The 22,065-nt window shown below is 51.9% G+C and overlaps 1 protein-coding gene across 1 annotated transcript in view; it reads left to right on the top strand.

The window, feature by feature from the left end:
* LOC144732369 (sal-like protein 3) overlaps nucleotides 1-22,065 on the top strand; it is an 80,443-nt gene that overhangs the window by 52,378 nt on the left and 6,000 nt on the right. The window lies entirely within an intron of this gene.

Genomic DNA, 22,065 nt, shown 5'->3' on the forward strand with positions numbered 1-22,065 from the left:
TGGTGAGTGAGTGGGGTGAGTGGATGAGTTGTTGTGACCTGCAGTGTGGTGAGTGAGTGGGGTGAGTGAGTGAGTTGTTGTGACATGTTGAGTGAGTGGGGTGAGTGCGAGTGTGTTCTTATGACCCACAGTGTGATGACTGAGTGAGTGGGTAGGTGAGTGGGTAGGTGTGGTGGCTAGGTGAGTGGGTAGGTGAGTGGCTAGGTGAGTGGGTAGGTGAGTGGCTAGGTGAGTGGCTAGGTGAGTGCGTTGTTGTGACCTATAGTGTGGTGTTTGAACGTGGTGTAGATGAGACCCCCCCGCATGGTGTGTACGTGTTGTGCGTGTTAGTGACGTTTCATGTTTAACGTTTAAAATTTTGAGATGTCAGAGCCCAATTTTGTATCTTTTTTTCTCACTTTAAACGAATTACATTTCTATAGATTCAACAACCAATGAACCATTTTCACTTTCATCGCTCTCATCGAGTGGCATTTGTTTCATTGTTTAAGAGTTTGTTCTGTAAAAACAATCATTTTCATTTGAGTTTTCAATATTTGTATATCTTTAAAATTAAAAAAATTTCATTATTAAAATGTAATCATTAAAGGCGATTTTTTTTTATTAAATAAATATTGTTATAACAATTGTAAAATACTGTATACTAATTATATTATTAACAATGCCCTTTATTTAGCCACGAGCACCTCACTGATGTGTACGGAGTAAACTCACTCACGAGGGATGAAGTCTCAAGACCCTCATCCCTGTCGAGTCCTCTTAGTGGGGGCGATGCTGCTGCTTTGCGTGATCCCAATTCAGTCATTTGCAGGCACTTCCGTCGTTGCGCTGGGCTGTTGTGGACAACGCCGCCAGCCACACGGCGTGTTGTTATTTAGCGATGGGAGGAAACCGGAGAACCCGGAGGGAACCCATGCAGAACAGGGGGGGGGGTGTGGAGAACATACACACCGCACACGGACAGACGCCCCAATTGGGAATCAACCCCAGGCACGTCTTGCTGCGAGGCACGATCGTTAACTACCAAAGAGGTGCGGCAAGTCGGCAAGTGGTTCGCTCCGTCGGTCTCCTTCCCGTTCTGTTCCCCGGACCGAGGACGTGCGGGAGAGAGCGAGATTCTCCGCGGGCTGCCGTGAGCGCAGCTGCCGCGTGACTGACGGTGGAGTCGCTCTCCGATCTGACCGGGGCCAAAAAAGAGGTTTGCGCTGCGTGGGGAGGAGGGCCGATGGGAGACGGGCAAATGGAGTGGCCATCCCTCCACGGTTCAAGCGACCAGGGGGGGGGGGGGGGCGAAGGCTTAGCAGCGGGTGGTGGGGGTCTGTGAGCCCAGATCTCGGTGGTTCGCGCCCAGCAGCTGGAGGAGCTGGCGGAGGGCCGAGCGCGTTGCTCGCGAGGGGAGGAGCTGCGGTGGCGGTGGTGGCGTCAATGGCTCTGACCACCACGACCGCGACGCCGCCGTGATCTTGCGTTTGGTTTTATTCCCGATTTGCGATGATCGTCTTTTGGCGTTCGGTGGCGCTTGCGGCACCAAGCGCGTCGACGGCGCGCGGGCCGCCGCCGCCTCCTCCTCCTCCTCGTGGCGCGCGTGGCCCTGCCGCGTGCGGCGCGCTGAGCGCGGCACGGGGGCCGGGGGTCGCCTCCCTGGAGCCGCGGCTAATTTGCTCCTCTGGCACGGAACACAATGGCACCCTGCCGCGGGGCGAGCAGATGGCGCGGTGTTCTGATTGCGTTAAACTATTAAACTTACTATTCTTGGGTCTATCGGTAAAGTCACGTAGATAGGTTCAAAGAAAATAACAAACAAATTGTTGTTGCTTTCTCCTGATGAGGACTCTTTGCGTTGCGATCGAAATGTCGTAACTTCATGACGCCGTCCCCGCACCGCCGATGAGAATGCCACGCGATCAGCTCTGACGCAGCCGTCGCGTCTAAACGCCGAGGCATCGTGCCCTCTTCTACGGTCAGGATTCCTGCATCCTCTGCGTAGACTGGGAATGTGGACATTCCAAGTTCCCATGACGGGGTTATCCCGAGGATGTGGGAATCCTACTCCATCGGTATGTGTAAGGATTTCACGAGCAATATTATGATTCATAAACTAGACTGGGAATGTGGACATTCCAAGTTCCCATGACGAGACTATCCAGAGGATGTATGAATTTTACTGTACGTATAAGGATTTCACGACCAATATTATGATTTACAAATTAGAGTTAGATTGTGTGGGTGTAATGTCAGTCTTTAACTATAAACTTTCACCATCCGACAATGGGCCTTAGCCGGTAAGATACAAACAATAGTTTAGATGAATTTGTATTTATATTTAAGTGATTTGTTTACCTTTCCTATACTGTGGACTCCGATCGTTCTGACCCCGTACCCGACTGGACATCTGTGAAAAAGAGCTTTATAGCTCATCGGATTCCTCCAGTATCAATAATCATTCTGATTCTGAAGTTGTCACGTCGTGGGCAAATATAATAATAATTTACTTTTGTAAGGCGCATTTCATCTGAGGATCTCAATGCACCGTGCATAGAAAGCAGGAAACAAGACAGAGCCAGTGGTAAACGACCACAACTATGGGGAAGAGGCCATTTTATAGAGGGGAGTTTTCAGGGCAAGATTTAAATAGCTCTAAAGATTCTCATCATCTTATTGTCAGAGGCCAACTCGTTCCACAAGTCTTGGAGCTGCACTGGCAAAAAGCCCCGATCACCGCCAGGAACGGAGGCCTTGACCTTGGAACAAACACTCAGGAGAAGAAGATCTGAGTTTATTGGGGTTATCAGCAAAAAGTAGAAGGATCAATGTTCAAAATCAAGTTTAGAAAAAAAGTGACAACGTTTCGTGTCGTTATGAACGACGTTTCGCTGGCGATTACAGCCAGCACCATCATCTCTTCTCGCACGAAGGCGCTTTCTTGATCCGGGTCCTTGAGAGGTGCCCGTGACGTCACCAGGGCAGCCGTGTCCAGGTGACACTTTAACAATCCGTGTCCAGGTGACACTTTAACAATCCGTGACCAGGTGACACTTTAACAATCCGTGACCAGGTGACACTTTAACAATCCGTGTCCAGGTGACACTTTAACAATCCGTGACCAGGTGACACTTTAACAATCCGTGACCAGGTGACACTTTAACAATCCGTGTGCAGGTGACACTTTAACAATCCGTGACCAGGTGACACTTTAACAATCCGTGTCCAGGTGACACTTTAACAATCCGTGTCCAGGTGACACTTTAACAATCCGTGACCAGGTGACACTTTAACAATCCGTGACCAGGTGACACTTTAACAATCCGTGTCCAGGTGACACTTTAACAATCCGTGACCAGGTGACACTTTAACAATCCGTGACCAGGTGACACTTTAACAATCCGTGTGCAGGTGACACTTTAACAATCCGTGACCAGGTGACACTTTAACAATCCGTGACCAGGTGACACTTTAACAATCCGTGACCAGGTGACACTTTAACAATCCGTGTGCAGGTGACACTTTAACAATCCGTGTTCAGGTGACACTTTAACAATCCGTGTGCAGGTGACACTTTAACAATCCGTGTGCAGGTGACACTTTAACAATCCGTGTGCAGGTGACACTTTAACAATCCGTGTCCAGGTGACACTTTAACAATCCGTGTCCAGGTGACACTTTAACAATCCGTGTGCAGGTGACACTTTAACAATCCGTGTTCAGGTGACACTTTAACAATCCGTGTCCAGGTGACACTTTAACAATCCGTGTCCAGGTGACACTTTAACAATCCGTGTCCATGTGACACTTTAACAATCCGTGTTCAGGTGACACTTTAACAATCCGTGTGCAGGTGACACTTTAACAATCCGTGTCCAGGTGACACTTTAACAATCCGTGTTCAGGTGACACTTTAACAATCCGTGACCAGGTGACACTTTAACAATCCGTGACCAGGTGACACTTTAACAATCCGTGTCCAGGTGACACTTTAACAATCCGTGTTCAGGTGACACTTTAACAATCCGTGTTCAGGTGACACTTTAACAATCCGTGACCAGGTGACACTTTAACAATCCGTGTCCAGGTGACACTTTAACAATCCGTGTCCAGGTGACACTTTAACAATCCGTGTCCATGTGACACTTTAACAATCCGTGACCAGGTGACACTTTAACAATCCGTGTCCAGGTGACACTTTAACAATCCGTGACCAGGTGACACTTTAACAATCCGTGACCAGGTGACACTTTAACAATCCGTGTGCAGGTGACACTTTAACAATCCGTGACCAGGTGACACTTTAACAATCCGTGTCCAGGTGACACTTTAACAATCCGTGTGCAGGTGACACTTTAACAATCCGTGTGCAGGTGACACTTTAACAATCCGTGTCCAGGTGACACTTTAACAATCCGTGTGCAGGTGACACTTTAACAATCCGTGTCCAGGTGACCGCTTTAATAATCCGAGTGCATTGCTCGCTGACGATTGCTTGTGATTTGGCAGGGGGTACGTTCGCGTAATAAACGTGAATCTATTTCGCGGTTAGTGACAATCGGCTTTTCTTTTTAATATATTAAGGTGCGTTATCGTGTTGGTAATGAAGCTGGGGTTTCAATGATATTGTGATTCTAGTTAAGCGTTGATTGATTAATGGGGCTCGTTGATATCATGCGGATTAGCACTTTGAGGAATTGGGCGATACGGGTTGATTGGAGAGATCGTTGGCGTTGCATTGTTCTTCGTCTCGCGTTTGTTATTAGAGGTCGATATCCCAGTCGCTCATCCACTTGATGGCCACTCCGTCCCAATCAATCGTCCTTGAATCCCATTTGTGCGCCATGGTGCCGAGATGTTAGCTACTTCGCCAGGTCTACAGGAGGTCGTGGTATATTTGGAGTGCGCATGTCTCTCTATCCCTCCCTGTGGTCGTGTTGATTTTGGCTGCTATACATTTCCACGTGATGAGCCACTTCGTTGATTTATCATTTGTGGCCAGGTCGCTTCTGAAAAAAGAGCTATATAGCTCAGTGGGCTGTACCTGGTAATTTTAGTTTTTATGGTTTAGTTTATCCATCGCAAGGCACAGCCCTCACTCAACTCTATGGCACGGCCGTCATGCAGGGCAACTCTGCACTCCGAAGTCGTCGGAGTAGCTGTGCACGCGATGAGCCAATTAAAACTATTAAAGCAATTTTTTTTTATTTTACCAATTATGGTGACCTGGCTACGAATGATAGCTCAACGAAGTGGCGTATCAACATGTGGAAATGTAGAGCAGACAAATACTTTAAACGCGTGGATGTTGATGCAAAATGTGGAGGGAAACCCCGGAGGACCCGGAGAAAAATCCACACGACCACGGGGAGAACATGCAAACTCCACATCATGGAACCTCCCGTGCCAGTATCATGCATGTTCACCACAAGTATGTGTGGTTAATGCAGACATGATGCCTTGTAAAAGGTTTCAATTTGGTGTTTTAACATCTGAACACAACTTTTTTATTTTCAGAAAGGGTAAAACCAATTCTCATACAAACTCCAAATATATAGCAGGCATCAGGGTCGGGATAGAACCCACGACCACCTTGCATACCAGGCGAGGTAGTTATCTCGCAACCGCTCATCTCGTTGCATTTGAGAGGGCACCCCCAGTGATATCCGTGCCTGTACGGCACAAGTAGGCTCGGCACCGGCCTGCAACTGGGCGTTTGTTTGCCGGCACGGGGCGACGATGACTGTGACCTGTAACCCCGATTGAGTCGTTTTTTGGGGTCTTTTTTCGAATTTGCCAAGTGTGGACCGTGACGCCGGCACACAATGGCCTCCTCCTGGGAGTTACATCAGGGAGAGGGGGTGGTCTGTATTATTATTATAATAACCAGGTCGTCTGCTGGGATTGGAACCGTGACAAGCGGCGAACGCGCTACCCGCTGGGCCCCGTCGCCGCGTTCGAGCGTGGCACGCTGCCCCACGTGGGGGTCCCCGACATTCCCGCGGCCACACGCCCCGCCCGTCGAGTCCCGGTCCCCACCACGAAGTGGACATCGCCGGTGTGCCGATAGCCGGTTGTCCGCGTTAATATTCCGTTTGCGGATCTGCAGTCCTCTTGATCGACGGGGGCCGAGGGCTCTGGACGGAGCCCGGCATCGCTGCGTTTCTGGCTCAAATCCCCGGTCCCCTCCCGAGATTAACATCGCCGCGGTCTCGAGGTTAACGGACGAAAAAAATGCACTCGCGGTGCAGTGATTGGTTTTCCACTTACAGTGTTTCGAGTGAAGCCCAACTCTTATCGGATTATTTAGCCGACACGTGGGGGACCTCTCATCTCGACAGCTGTAGACAGCGCGAGCCCGTGGGAGTGTCCGATAGGCCAGCAAAGGATCACCAGGACCGCGTGTCCGATGTCACTTGCTACGTGTTGTATGTTTGTATGTAGAACGTCTTTCGCAACGTAACTAACCGTGCGGGTTTGTACACACACTGCATCTGGATGCGAGGAGCCCCGGATTGTGTGCCGTGCCGGCCTTCATAGGCCCTCGCTAACAGCACTTGCCCCACCAGTCTGTTAAGACTATACGGGGGTCTTTGCCCTTATTGTCTTTGTGTATATGTTCTTGTGTATATGTGTTTGTGTTGAAGTTAGCACACTGCGCTACGAACCAGTCCACCGGATGCAATTCCCGCTCACGACCAATATCAGTGGCGAATATCTGAGCCGGTCCTAAGCCTCTCCTAGGTCGACTCAACCTCAGATGTCTAAACATCGCCTCTCGGGAGACAAAGGCGGCCGGGCGTGGTGCTGGCCATCCACCGACTCACGTGGCGTTACCGCCTTTATCGGTGCTACTCGCTAAAAGCACTTGCCCCGGCAGTGTGTTCAGCCTATACGGGGCATCTTTGCCGCGTGTGCGTTGCCTCGATGCGCCGTGCCGCGTTGCCGTCTTGATGCCACTCTGCTGCTGCTGCCGCCGCTGGCCACGCTCGCGTGACGCAGGCAGCAGCGGTGGAGGACACACGAACACAACGGGCCCCCCCCCCCCCCCGTGTACGCGACCTTTGTGATCAGGGGGCCGTGCCTGGCCGGCCTGGCCGGCCCACCCGGGCCAGAGGCGGCGGGGCACGGGGGCCACGTCGTTCGGTGACAGACGCCGTCGGGTTACGCGCCACAGGGCGGGGAAGGGGACTTGCTCGCCGCGGATAAAATCGTTCGCACCCACAAACAAACAACAACAAAGCCAACAACAACAACAACAACGACGCACTCGAGCCCCAATTCAAACGCACAAAGGCCGCGAGCGGCACCGCGCTCCGCGGAGTCGCCTCCGCCTCGTCCCCCTCCCACGAGCTGCTCGGGTGGCGTCATCGAAGTTGGAATTCCGTGCCCGGGAGCTGCGATCTTCTTTGTCGCTGGCTGGGGGGTGATGGCCGCGCATCGCTCGGCCCTGACCCGTGGGTGGTTCCAGTCGGCAAAGAAGCTCTCGGGGGTTGTTGACTCCATTCTCTTCTGCGGCTTCTTGTCGTGCGGGTGGAGGAGGAGGAGGTGCGGCGTGGGTATTGGGGGTGATGAGATTGGGTGGGGGGCACGGGGTGTGTGTGTGTGGGGGGGGGGGTGTCAGCAGGCGGGCCAGCGCTTGCCCACCCACGGGGCGCGCAGTCTAATCCCAGAGACAATGCCCCTCCTAATTACGGACGGACGGGGTCTTTTTTTTTAGGGAATTTTTGTTTTTTGTGAGACAGATTTCACGGGAAGCGAAAAAAAAGAAAAAAGGAATCCCGTTAAACACGACCTGGCGGCCTGCTGCTGCTGCTGCGCGCCTGGAATGTTACAGCGGAGCTTTATTGGCCCTGCCCGCGGTGCTGTGACTTATTTAAATATTAATTTATTGCCCCCTTAAAGAGAAGAATGAAAATGAGTGCAGAAAAGATGTTGCTTTTGAACAGAGGGGGGGGGGGAGAAAGACCGAGATCTCCTCGACTTATGCCTTTAATTTAAACTTTGTCACTTAACTGCCAAGCGAGTTGGAGGTCAAACTCCGAGGCAGACTTGGAGCACGCGACGATGTTGGATGATGGAGCAGCAGCGGCGCTGCGGCATTGTGGGTCGCAGGGATGAGGGGCAGCAGTGATGGGAGAGCGATGGGCCACGAGAGGGTGGCATGAGGGTCGGCCGATCCGAACTCGGACCCCTCTGTGGATATCGCGGCAATTACAGCGAGGGGCCTGGCACACGCTGGAGTTTTCCGATCTCGTTTTTAACGAAACCCCAAAAACAAGTTAACGACTGTGGAGAGGAGGGAGGCGACCCGGGGGTTGTTGTTGGGCTTTGGTGCTGGGGGCTGCGCTCAGAAGCCCCCAGGAAGTGGCTTCAGGAATGGCCTTTGTTGCTTCTCCATTCCCCAACAGTTTGTCACTAAACTCGTAAAATAAAAAAGATCCGAGGGGAAGAAGCGGTGGGGTGAGTGGGGGTGGGGTTGAAACGCCGTGATTGAAGATGCGAGACTCATTTGGTTCGCATGACAGCCCATACACGCGGGGGGAGGTATCTATGTGCGCGTTCAGTGTGTGCCCATTCATACGACACGCGGGGGGAGGTATCTATGTGCGCGTTCAGTGTGTGCCCATTCATACGACACGCGGGGGGAGGTATCTATGTGCGCGTTCAGTGTGTGCCCATTCACACGACACGCGGGGGGAGGTATCTATGTGCGCGTTCAGTGTGTGCCCATTCACACGACACGCGGGGGGAGGTTGCGGGAGGAGGCGCAGTGGCTCTCTGCTGCTGCTGCTGTGGCGGCGGGCGCTGCTCTGGGAGCGGTGTCCGTGGGGTGGTTTTGTTGCTGCTGCTGCCGGCAGAGCTCCGACGCATTAGAGGCAGGGGAAGTGGCCACCACCACCGGCGGCGGTTATCTCGGCAAACAAACAGAGAGACCGAGAGGTGGAGCGCCACGACTCTCATCCGCGCTCACACCACTCGCATCCGGCCCAGCGAGAGATGGGGGGGGGAGATGGGTGGGTGGAGATGGGGGGGAGATGGGGGGTGGAGATGGGGGGGGAATGGGGGTGGAGATGGGGGGGAAGATGGGGGGGGGGAGATGGGGGGGGAGATGGGGGGTGGAGATGGGGGGGGTGGAGATGGGGGGGGAGATGGGGGGGCGACAGTCGCCATCTCTCGGCCTGAAATAGGAGGCGGTGTTTGTTTGTTTTGTGCGCGAGTGCCTACTGAGTGTGGGGGCGCCGGAGGATGTGCACGTGTGTGTGTGCGTGTTTGTGTGTGTGTGCGTGTTAAGTGCGTGTTCAGTGCATGTGTGTGTTAAGTGTGTGTGTGTTCGCGTGTGAAGTTAGGAGCGGTGGTGTAGCGGTTAGCGCGCTGCGCTATGAACCCGCCGACCCGGGCTCGATTCCTGCTCACGACCAATTCCGCGGTGACGATTATCTGAACCGGTACTGGGTCTCCCCTAGGTCGGCTCAGCCTCAAATGAGTACCGAGTGTGATGTGTAAACATCGCCACTTGGGAGACAAAGGCGATTGGGCGTGGTGCTGGCCACCCACCCCTCGTGTGCCGTTGTGGCCTTCATAGGTGCTCGCTAACAGCACTTGCTCCAACAGTCTGTCACAGGCTACACGGGGGATAGCTGCCTGTGTGTGTGACCCAGGTTCAATTCCTGCTCCTGATTACATCCCCGTAGCGTGTGATATCAAGTCTCTCGGCCTTTAATGATGACCCGGTGCAGTTCAGAAGAAGGGCTGAGTGGAGCCTGTATGATCTCCCCCTTTCCTGCAGAGTGAGTGGAGTTTGTATGATCTCCCCCTGTCCTGCAGAGTGAGTGGAGTTTGTATGATCTCCCCCTTTCCTGCAGAGTGAGTGGAGTTTGTATGATCTCCCCCTTTCCTGCAGAGTGAGTGGAGTTTGTATGATCTCCCCCTTTCCTGCAGAGTGAGTGGAGTTTGTATGATCTCCCCCTTTCCTGCAGAGTGAGTGGAGTTTGTATGATCTCCCCCTTTCCTGCAGAGTGAGTGGGGTTTGTATGATCTCCCCCTGTCCTGCAGAGTGAGTGGAGTTTGTGTGATCTCCCCCTGTCCTGCAGAGTGAGTGGAGTTTGTATGATCTCCCCCTGTCCTGCAGAGTGAGTGGAGTTTGTGTGATCTCCCCCTGTCCTGCAGAGTGAGTGGAGTTTGTGTGATCTCCTATCTTACAGAGTCACTGGAGTTTGTCTGATCTCCCCGTGTCCTGCAGTGATAGTGAGTGGAGTTTGTATGATCTTCCCCTATCCTACAGAGTGAGTGAGTGGAGTTTGTGTGATCTCCCCCTGTCCTACAGAGTGAGTGGAGTTTGTATGATCTCCCCCTGTCCTGCAGAGTGAGAAGAGTGGAGTTTGTATGATCTCCCCCTGTCCTACAGTGATAGTGAGTGGAGTTTGTATGATCTCCGCTGTCCTACAGAGTGAGTGAGTAGAGTTTGTGTGATCTCCCCCTGTCCTACAGAGTGAGTGGAGTTTGTGTGATCTCCCCCTGTCCTGCAGTGATAGTGAGTGGAGTTTGTATGATCTCCGCTGTCCTACAGAGTGAGTGGAGTCTGTATGATCTCCCCCTGTCCTCCAGAGTGAGTGGAGTTTGTGTGATCTCCCCCTGTCCTGCAGAGTGAGTGGCGTTTGTATGATCTCTCCCTGTCCTGCAGAATGAGAGTGAGTGGAGTTTGTATGATCTCCCCTGTCCTACAGACTGAGTGGAGTTTGTATGATCTCCCACCGTCCTACAGAGTGAGTGGAGTCTGTATGATCTCCCCCTGTCCTACAGAGTGAGTGGAGTCTGTATGATCTCCCCCTGTCCTCCAGAGTGAGTGGAGTTTGTGTGATCTCCCCCTGTCCTGCAGAGTGAGTGGAGTTTGTATGATCTCCCCTGTCCTACAGAGTGAGTGGAGTTTGTATGATCTCCCCCTGTCCTACAGAGTGAGTGGAGTTTTTATGATCTCCCCCTGTCCTACAGACTGAGTGGAGTTTGTATGATCTCCCCCTGTCCTACAGAGTGAGTGGAGTTTGTATGATCTCCCCCTGTCCTACAGAGTGAGTGGAGTTTGTATGATCTCCCCCTGTCCTACAGACTGAGTGGAGTTTGTATGATCTCCACCTGTCCTACAGAGTGAGTGGAGTTTGTATGATCTCCCCCTGTCCTACAGAGTGAGTGGAGTTTGTATGATCTCCCCCTGTCCTACAGACTGAGTGGAGTTTGTATGATATCCCCCTGTCCTACAGAGTGAGTGGAGTTTGTATGATCTCCCCCTGTCCTACAGACTGAGTGGAGTTTGTATGATCTCCCCCTGTCCTACAGAGTGAGTGGAGTTTGTATGATCTCCCCCTGTCCTACAGAGTGAGTGGAGTTTGTATGATCTCCCCCTGTCCTACAGAGTGAGTGGAGTTTGTATGATCTCCTCCTGTCCTACAGACTGAGTGGAGTTTGTATGATCTCCCCCTGTCCTACAGAGTGAGTGGAGTTTGTATGATCTCCACCTGTCCTACAGAGTGAGTGGAGTTTGTATGATCTCCACCTGTCCTACAGAGTGAGTGGAGTTTGTATGATCTCCCCCTGTCCTACAGAGTGAGTGGAGTTTGTATGATCTCCCCCTGTCCTACAGAGTGAGTGGAGTTTGTATGATCTCCCCCTGTCCTACAGAGTGAGTGGAGTTTGTATGATCTCCACCTGTCCTACAGAGTGAGTGGAGTTTGTATGATCTCCCCCTGTCCTACAGAGTGAGTGGAGTTTGTATGATCTCCCCCTGTCCTACAGAGTGAGTGGAGTTTGTATGATCTCCCCCTGTCCTACAGAGTGAGTGGAGTTTGTATGATCTCCCCCTGTCCTACAGACTGAGTGGAGTTTGTATGATCTCCCCCTGTCCTACAGAGTGAGTGGAGTTTGTATGATCTCCCCCTGTCCTACAGAGTGAGTGGAGTTTGTATGATCTCCCCCTGTCCTACAGAGTGAGTGGAGTTTGTATGATCTCCCCCTGTCCTACAGACTGAGTGGAGTTTGTATGATCTCCCCCTGTCCTACAGACTGAGTGGAGTTTGTATGATCTCCCCCTGTCCTACAGAGTGAGTGGAGTTTGTATGATCTCCACCTGTCCTACAGAGTGAGTGGAGTTTGTATGATCTCCCCCTGTCCTACAGAGTGAGTGGAGTTTGTATGATCTCCCCCTGTCCTACAGAGTGAGTGGAGTTTGTATGATCTCCCCCTGTCCTACAGAGTGAGTGGAGTTTGTATGATCTCCCCCTGTCCTACAGACTGAGTGGAGTTTGTATGATCTCCCCCTGTCCTACAGAGTGAGTGGAGTTTGTATGATCTCCCCCTGTCCTACAGAGTGAGTGGAGTTTGTATGATCTCCCCCTGTCCTACAGAGTGAGTGGAGTTTGTATGATCTCCCCCTGTCCTACAGACTGAGTGGAGTTTGTATGATCTCCCCCTGTCCTACAGACTGAGTGGAGTTTGTATGATCTCCCCCCTCGCTCAGTGATCGGCAACCTGCGGCTCCGTAAGCCGCGTGCGGCTCTTGAACGACTTCTTTGTGACTTTTTTCAACAAAGGAACTCACCGCAGTGCATTGTAGCTCTTGAAATATTGAGGGTTTTTTTTACCGAATTCGAAAATAAATATCTTCTTGTTATTTTGGTTGCAGACCCCCCCCAGCTCTATAGCTAAACAAAACGCTCAATGCAACGGGAATGGGCAAACATCGAGACGCTTAAACATTGAAGCGCCAGTGACTTCCCTGTGATCACCACGCAGCAGCAGCAGCATCGCCCCGACGGTCACGAGCTGGCAACCCCCTCCCGCGAAGTCACGTGTCGACATAGGGGGAGACAAAGGCGGCCGAGTAAGCTCACTCACAGCCATTCTCCAAACATAGCCCGTGCTCTAGGGGAGGGGGGACGGGAGCAAGGTGATTATGGGATTGCGTGGTTGGCTACCCTGTGTGTGTGTACCGATGGCGTGTGCGTGGTGTGTGTGGTGTGTGTACCGATGGCGTGTGCGTGGTGTGTGCGTGGTGTGCGTGGTGTGTGTACCGATGGCGTGTGTGTGGTGTGCGTGGTGAGTGTGGGGTGTGTACCGATGGCGTGTGCGTGGTGTGTGTACCGATGGCGTGTGCGTGGTGTGTGGATGCCGTTGTGCGTGTGCGTGGTGTGCGTGGTGTGCGTGGTGAGTGTACCGATGTGGTGTGCGTGGTGAGTGTACCGATGGCGTGCACACACACTCACGTGCACACACACATTCACGTGCACACACGTACACACGCACACACACGTGCACACACACGTGCACACACACGTGCACACACACGTGCACACACACGTGCACACACACGTGCACACACACGTGCACACACACGTGCACACACACGTGCACACACACGTGCACACACACGTGCACACACACGTGCACACGTGTTTACGGACGCACGCGGCAGAGTGTTCACCCACCAGTCCATTGTCTCTGTAGATTGCGGCCACATTCCTGCCTCGTTTACCGGAGCGAACCGGAGCCCGCGACTCACATTTATCTCCTTTGTCGTTCCTTCGTTTGCCATTCGCGGCTTTTGGTAGCTTCGCGGCTTGTAAATGCCCGCTTCGCGTGGCATTGTTTTCTGTCGGGCGGTGATGACGATGCGGTCTGGTCTCGACGCCGGTGTCGAGAGAGTCGAGTTTTCATCATCTACAGGGTGAAGGCGATGACCAAGTGACCGCAGGTGATGCGCCGATCGATCGGGTTACTCCACCAAACGAAGCCGCAGCGATCCTGGGGCTACGAATCCAGGCGGCCACATCAGACTGTGTGTATGTTGTTATATATTTATACTGGAGGAATCCGATGAACTCCAAAGCTCTTCGTGATGGGTCCGTCATTGGACTGTGCTGCTTACGTCTCGGGTACAAATGGCACAAGTGGAAACTGGGGCAAAACGGCGCAATGACTTTTAACAGTTCTAAGTTCTGTGCTATCAATTATAGAAACTGTACTAAAAGTTAGAAGTACTGTACTAACAGTTAAATAGAGATCCGAATGAAAGGGGCTATTAACCTTCACCATCGGTCATCATTTGCCGTGCCATTTCTCCCGAGTGTCGTGCCGGATTCACCGGCAAACGCGCCAGCTCCGTGCGCCCAGCAATATCAGCGGCAGCGGAGCAGCAGATGATCACACAAAGCGATGATTCATTTAGCTAGAGCGGTGGAGGGGGGGCAGCAGCAGGCATAAAGAACACGCTCTAAAAATGTCATTTATGGCCGTCGTTAGCAGATGCAACTGCCTTGCGCTCTAATTGTTTAACGGATCGGCTGGATAATAACGAGACCCATTCGGCGGTCACATGCCGGGCAGAGATAAGACGTGTCGGGTGTTGTGTTTTCACGCGCGGCCTATCTTGTGTGTACAGTGGCCACTACGCAACACGCGGGGCCACCGCGGGAGTGGCGAGCGGAGGCCGCGCATCCATCCATCCCACCCATCCCACCCATCCCATCCATCCCACCCATCCATCTCGTCTGGGCCGCACCGTCCGTCACGGGCAGGGCGTTCTCATGTCGCGCGCGCGCCGTGCCCGAGTTAAACGGGAAGGGCAAATACGCGGTGTGGGGTTCTATGGTGGAAGTGGCCGTTGATTATTATAAAAAAACAAAATTCTAAACTGCAGTGTCATTTAGCCCCGGGGTTTAACTGGAACTGTCCCCGTGGGGCACTTGCGGGAGCGCCGGTGGTGGATGAGAGCGATCGGGCTGGTGGGGGGGATGCGGACCGCGTGGGGGTCCAGGGAGGCGAGCGAGGCGCCCACTTCGGGGTGCCCCCCCCCCCCCCCCACGGTGCTCACCGCCGCGGCGAACCAGCGGCCAGTTGCGAGATGGCCGAGGGTTGTTTTTTAATTGCCGAGGGGCGAACTTGTTCTTGCCGCTCAAGCAGCTCGCTTAGAAGGCGAACGGGGCATCGCCGGGGTAGAGGTCAATCTGCGCGGCCGCACAAAACAACGGCGGAGATCCCCCGTGGAGCCTCTTTAACAGCCCGTTGGGGGCAAGCGCTGTTAGCGAGGAGCGCCTGTGAAGTCCGGCACTGTGGCCCACGAGGGGGTGGGTGGCCAGCACCACGTCCGGCCGCCTTTGTCTCCTGAGTAGCAACGTTTATACACCGAATCAGGAATTTATTTGAGGCTGAGTCGACCTAGGGGAGGCCCAAGACCGGTTCAGATAATTGTTACTGGTGTTGGCCGTGAGCGGGAATCGAACACGGGTCCCGCATCGCACCCTACAACCTCCCGCTCATACATCACGCACACAAAGACAAACATCCCGCGCGTCGTCTTAGTACTTGGGGCAAGTGCAGTAAGGGCATGTGCGCGCACACGCACAAACATATACTCGTGCAAAGCCACGTTCGCGCAACTCGTAGCGCGGCTCGCTAACCACTGCGCCACTGTTCCCCACACAAAAAAGACAAAGATCCCCCGCGTAGCCTTAACAGACTGTTGGGGCAAGTGCTGTTAGCGAGCACCTATGAAGGACGGCACGGCACACGAGGGGGTGGGTGGCCAGCACCACGCCCGACCGCCTTTGTCTCCCTAGTGGCGATGTTAACACACTGCACCGGGTACTCATTTGAGGCTGAGTCGACCTGGGGGAGGCCCAGAACCGGTTGAAATAATCGTGAACTGGTGTCTGCCGTGAGCGGGAATCGAACTCGGGTCTCTTGGTTCGTAGCGCAGCGTAGCGCTAACCGCTACACCACCGCTCCCCAAACTCACACGCTCACATCCACACTCACACACACACTCAAACACACACACTCACACACGTTCACACACACACTCACACACACTCACACACTCACATATGCTCACACACACACACTCTCACACACGCTCACACACTCTCACACACTCACACAACCACACTCACTCATGCAAAGCCACGGACGCACAGATCACTCCTCTAATGGCCCGCGCGCTCTCTCTCTCTCTTCGATTCCGAGTCATTAATAGGCGAGCGGAGATGCGGGCCAGGGGTGGAGGAGGAGGTGGAGGAGGAGGAGGTGGAATCCGTAACAAACCGAGGAGGGCCGAGTCGCGCTTCCAGAAATGACTCCTAATTGAGCCACCGCCACCACCGCCGCCGCCGCTCCGCGTGAACCCGCGCGCGCCACTTGGGCCGCGCGAATCGAAGGCAGCGCGATCGGCCGCTTTGCCGGGCCGCTTAATGAGCCGATCGAAGGCGCTGATTGTCGCGGGCGCACGCCCCGAAAACTCGCAATCGATGCGGTGACCAGGGGGGGGGGGAGGGGGGTTGAAGGGGGGGGGGGGCACAAACGCATGGGGAGCTGCTGGGAGCGGCTCACTGCCGCTGCGAGAGATGAAGCAGCACGGGGAGTAGCGAGTGGGGAGGTGGTGCTGGTGGTGGTGCTGGTGGTGGTGCTGGTGGTGCTGGTGGTGTTGGTGGTGGTGCTGGTGGTGGTGCTAGTGGTGCTGGTGGTGTTGGTGGTGGTGCTGGTGGTGGTGCTAGTGGTGGTGGTGGTGCTGGTGGTGGTGCTGGTGGTGGTGCTGGTGGTGTTGGTGGTGGTGCTGGTGGTGTTGGTGGTGGTGCTGGTGGTGGTGCTGGTGGTGCTGGTGGTGTTGGTGGTGGTGCTGGTGGTGCTGGTGGTGCTGGTGGTGGTGCTGGTGGTGGTGCTGGTGGTGGTGCTAGTGGTGCTGGTGGTGTTGGTGGTGGTGCTGGTGGTGGTGCTGGTGGTGGAGGTCGTGCTGGTGGTGGTGCTGGTGGTGGTGCTAGTGGTGATGGTGATGGTGGTGCTGGTGATAGTGATGGTGCTGGTGGTGGTGCTAGTGGTGCTGGTGGTGGTGGTGCTGGTGGTGGTGCTGGTGGTGGTGGTGCTGGTGGTGGTGCTGGTGGTGGTGCTGGTGGTGGTGCTGTTGGTGCTGGTGGTGGTGGTGGTGCTGGTGAGAAGGGAGAGCGGCAGCTGCAGGCTATGACGGAGCGGACCGCGCGTCTTCACGGCGCGCGTCTTCACGGCGCGCGTCTTGCCGGGCGTCGCTCTGCTGAGCTCGACTCTGCGGTCGTGCTGCTGCTGCGCTCCGATCGGGGTGGCCGCTCATCTTGCCCGAGCCGACTTGCGCTGCGGGAGAGTTGCATTGTCGAGCCTTGGTTCACGTCCGTGGAATATTTTCCGCTTTTTTCACGCGCCGACGCCGACGTTGTTTTTGCACTGATTTCCATTTCGCTCCGTCGCCGCGCCGAGCCACGCCGCTCGTACGTGTTGAACTTCTTTCGCACCGTACGAAGCGAGACTCGGCCCTCCTCGCTTCGTTGCAGATTCCTCCTCCACCTCTGCCCACACCCCCCGCCGCCCCATTGATGCCTCTCACTCGTTGCGAACGGGACTCCGTTCTGCCCCCCCCCCCGAGTCCCCCGCTAACGCAGAAGCCTCCGTCAAAACGCAGCGGCCACAACATTGACTCCTCCACGTGCACCACCGCGTGTGACTACCACACACCTCGTAGCGGAACGAGCGTGGGGGTAGGGGGGGTAGGGGGGTAGGGGGGGGTAGGGAGGTAGGGGGGGTAGGGGGGGCCTTATCCCCCACCTCCCCCCCCCTGCTGGCCAAAGCTTTGAGTCGAAGGCCGCCTTGACAACCACCACGCGATATGTTTTCAGCAGCAGCAGCAGCAGCAGTGTCAAAGAACAACAACTTGTTTTGCGAAGACGGAGTGCCCCGACAGCAGTAAATGCTCGAGACCGTGAGCGTAATGGGGACGCGATTAGGCAAGAGCAGCCGCGATCTATAACAGCCTCCAGGTGCGGCCGTGCGAGACATCAAATATTGAGACCCCCCCACCTGACCAATGATACCGCACCAACCTGAGCTTATAATGTCGTTACTACACCACTGATAATGTAGTCACTACACCACTGATAATGTAGTTACTACACCACTGATAATGTAGTTACTACACCACTGATAATGTAGTTACTACACCAGTGATAATGTAGTTACTACACCACTGATAATGTAGTTACTACGCCACTGATAATGTAGTTACTACACCACTGAGAATGTAGTTACTACACCACTGATAATGTAGTCACTACACCACTGATAATGTAGTTACTACACCACTGAAAATGTAGTTACTACGCCACTGATAATGTAGTTACTACACCACTGATAATGTAGTTACTAAACCACTGATAATGTAGTCACTACACCACTGATAATGTAGTTACTACACCACTGATAATGTAGTTACTACACCACTGATAATGTAGTTACTACGCCACTGATAATGTAGTTACTACGCCACTGAGAATGTAGTTACTACACCACTGATAATGTAGTTTCTACTTACTGATAATGTAGTTACTACACCACTGATAATGTCGTTACTACACCACTGATAATGTAGTTACTACGCCACTGATAATGTAGTTACTACACCACTGAGAATGTAGTTACTACACCACTGATAATGTAGTTTACTACACCACTGATAATGTAGTTACTACACCACTGATAATGTAGTTACTACACCACTGATAATGTAGTTACTACACCACTGATAATGTAGTTACTACGCCACTGATAATGTAGTTACTACACCACTGAGAATGTAGTTACTACACCACTGATAATGTAGTTACTACGCCACTGATAATGTAGTTACTACGCCACTGAGAATGTAGTTACTACACCACTGATAATGTAGTTTCTACTTACTGATAATGTAGTTACTACACCACTGATAATGTCGTTACTACACCACTGATAATGTAGTTACTACGCCACTGATAATGTAGTTACTACACCACTGAGAATGTAGTTACTACACCACTGATAATGTAGTTTACTACACCACTGATAATGTAGTTACTACACCACTGATAATGTATATTACTACACCACTGATAATGTAGTTACTACACCACTGAGAATGTAGTTACTACACCACTGATAATGTAGTTTACTACACCACTGATAATGTAGTTACTACACCACTGATAATGTAGTTACTACACCACTGATAATGTAGTTACTACGCCACTGATAATGTAGTTACTACACCACTGAGAATGTAGTTACTACACCACTGATAATGTAGTTACTACGCCACTGATAATGTAGTTACTACGCCACTGAGAATGTAGTTACTACACCACTGATAATGTAGTTTCTACTTACTGATAATGTAGTTACTACACCACTGATAATGTCGTTACTACACCACTGATAATGTAGTTACTACGCCACTGATAATGTAGTTACTACACCACTGAGAATGTAGTTACTACACCACTGATAATGTAGTTTACTACACCACTGATAATGTAGTTACTACACCACTGATAATGTAGTTACTACACCACTGATAATGTAGTTACTACACCACTGATAATGTAGTTTACTACACCACTGATAATGTAGTTACTACACCACTGATAATGTAGTTACTACACCACTAATAATGTAGTTACTACACCACTGATAATGTAGATTACTACACCACTGATAATGTAGTTACTACACCACTGATAATGTAGTTTACTACGCCACTGATAATGTAGTTACTACGCCACTGATAATGTAGTTACTACACCACTGATAATGTAGTTACTACACCACTGATAATGTAGTTACTGCACCACTGATAATGTAGTTACTACGCCACTGATAATGTAGTTACTACACCACTGATAATGTAGTCACTACACCACTGATAATGTAGTTACTACACCACTGATAATGTAGTTACTACACCACTGATAATGTAGTTACTACGCCACTGATAATGTAGTTACTACACCACTGATAATGTAGTTACTACACCACTGATAATGTAGTTACTACACCACTGATAATGTAGTTACTACACCACTGATAATGTAGTTACTAAACCACTGATAATGTAGTCACTACACCACTGATAATGTAGTTACTACACCACTGATAATGTAGTTACTACGCCACTGATAATGTAGTTACTACGCCACTGAGAATGTAGTTACTACACCACTGATAATGTAGTTTCTACTCACTGATAATGTAGTTACTACACCACTGATAATGTCGTTACTACACCACTGATAATGTAGTTACTACGCCACTGATAATGTAGTTTACTACACCACTGATAATGTAGTTACTACACCACTGATAATGTAGTTACTACGCCACTGATAATGTAGATTACTACACCACTGATAATGTAGTTACTACACCACTGATAATGTAGTTTACTACACCACTGATAATGTAGTTACTACACCACTGATAATGTAGTTACTACGCCACTGATAATGTAGTTACTACACCACTGGTAATGTAGTTACTACACCACTGATAATGTAGATTACTACACCACTGATAATGTAGTTACTACACCACTGATAATGTAGTTTACTACACCACTGATAATGTAGTTTACTACACCACTGATAATGTAGTCACTACACCACTGATAATGTAGTTACTACACCACTGATAATGTAGTTACTACACCGCTGATAATGTAGTTTACTACACCACTGATAATGTAGTTACTACACCACTGATAGTGTAGTTACTACACCACTGATAATGTAGTTTACTACACCACTGATAATGTAGTTACTACACCACTGATAATGTAGTTACTACACCACTGATAATGTAGTTTACTATACCACTGGTAATGTAGTTTACTACGCCGCTGCTGCTCCTACGGTGGGGTGACTGTCAGCACCCTGGACTTCCGATGCACAACTCGCCAGGTCGATTCCATCTGAAATCGATGGAGGGATGTTTTTTTCATGTTTCACTGTCCTCACCTCTGTCCATTTAGTTAGTAAAACTTGGGTCGGTCCCGTGTGGTGGGGTAAAGTGCGGGTACACCCACCTTTCCTTCCAGGACACCTGGCCACCGTGGAAGCAAGAAGGCCCAATAGCTGCTATCGCTCCTCCCTCGCAGAAGGCTAGAGGGGCTCTCTCTGGGGCTTCCTCTCGTTGGAGGTCATTCCGACGAGGACGGCCTGAGCGATACATTGATGTACATGGCCGCACCTTTGACATTTTATCGCAGAAGTGAAGGGCCACACAGGGGAGTGGCGTTTAACCGCGATGGAGAGAGCGTCGCGCAGAGAACGTCGCTGCGGCGCGCGGCACGGAGCGGCTGCTCCTTGTCGACGTTTGCCCAAAGTGCACGGAGATCCGGAGATGTGGGGGGCATTCGCAGCTCTCCGTGATTGCGTGGAATTCAGGTCGCGTGGGGTTTCATGGTGACGATGCCAAGGGGGGAAGCTCCGTTGGAGTAATAATTGACAGCCGAATTTTGCACGGTGGCCCGGTGCACAGAGAGTTAGGAAACAAGCCCCACGTGGCAATTGCACCATCTCAACTAAACATTTTTTTTTTATTTTACAGCTCTTTCTGGGAAGGGACCTGGCCACAATTGATATTTCAACGAAGTGGCTTATCACGTGGACATTTCTAAACTCTAAACGCACGTCGATTCTTAATGTGGAAGGACAAACCGGAGGACCTGGAGAAAAATCCACGCGGCCACGGGGAGGGAGAGAGAAACATACAAACTCCAAATATACCACGGGCGTCAGGGCTGTAATCGAACCCACGACCTCCTGTACCCGAGCGAGATAGCTAACATCTCGCCAATGCGGCTCAAACCCTACAACGTGAACCTGGCTCGGTCCGCCCTTCGGTCGACTCGGCCGAGAGCGTGGAACCACCCCGCGGCCGTCGTCGTGAGCAGGCCACCGCGTGCCGCCGCGTCCTTGGCTGGGCTCGCGAACAGCGCTGGGGTGCAACGCGCGCCGCCCTGAGGATGCACTTTATCGAAGATCGTTCGTCGTGCGCACTTTCATTTGTTTATTGCGCCATTTATTTTTTTGGATTGCCCAATAATTGACCTGGGATGATGGGGCAAGTGTGTCTGAGTGTAGGGTAATGAGAAAAAAATATATGGATCAATTGCCCTTTATTTATCAAATTTGAAACCATCGATCCGTTGGCGCATGTTTAAGCAATTAGGAAAAGATATTAACAGGCGATGTTAGTAAAATA

Source organism: Lampetra planeri, chromosome 42, assembly GCF_965212315.1.
Source record: "Lampetra planeri chromosome 42, kcLamPlan1.2.h2, whole genome shotgun sequence".
NCBI lineage: Eukaryota > Metazoa > Chordata > Hyperoartia > Petromyzontiformes > Petromyzontidae > Lampetra > Lampetra planeri.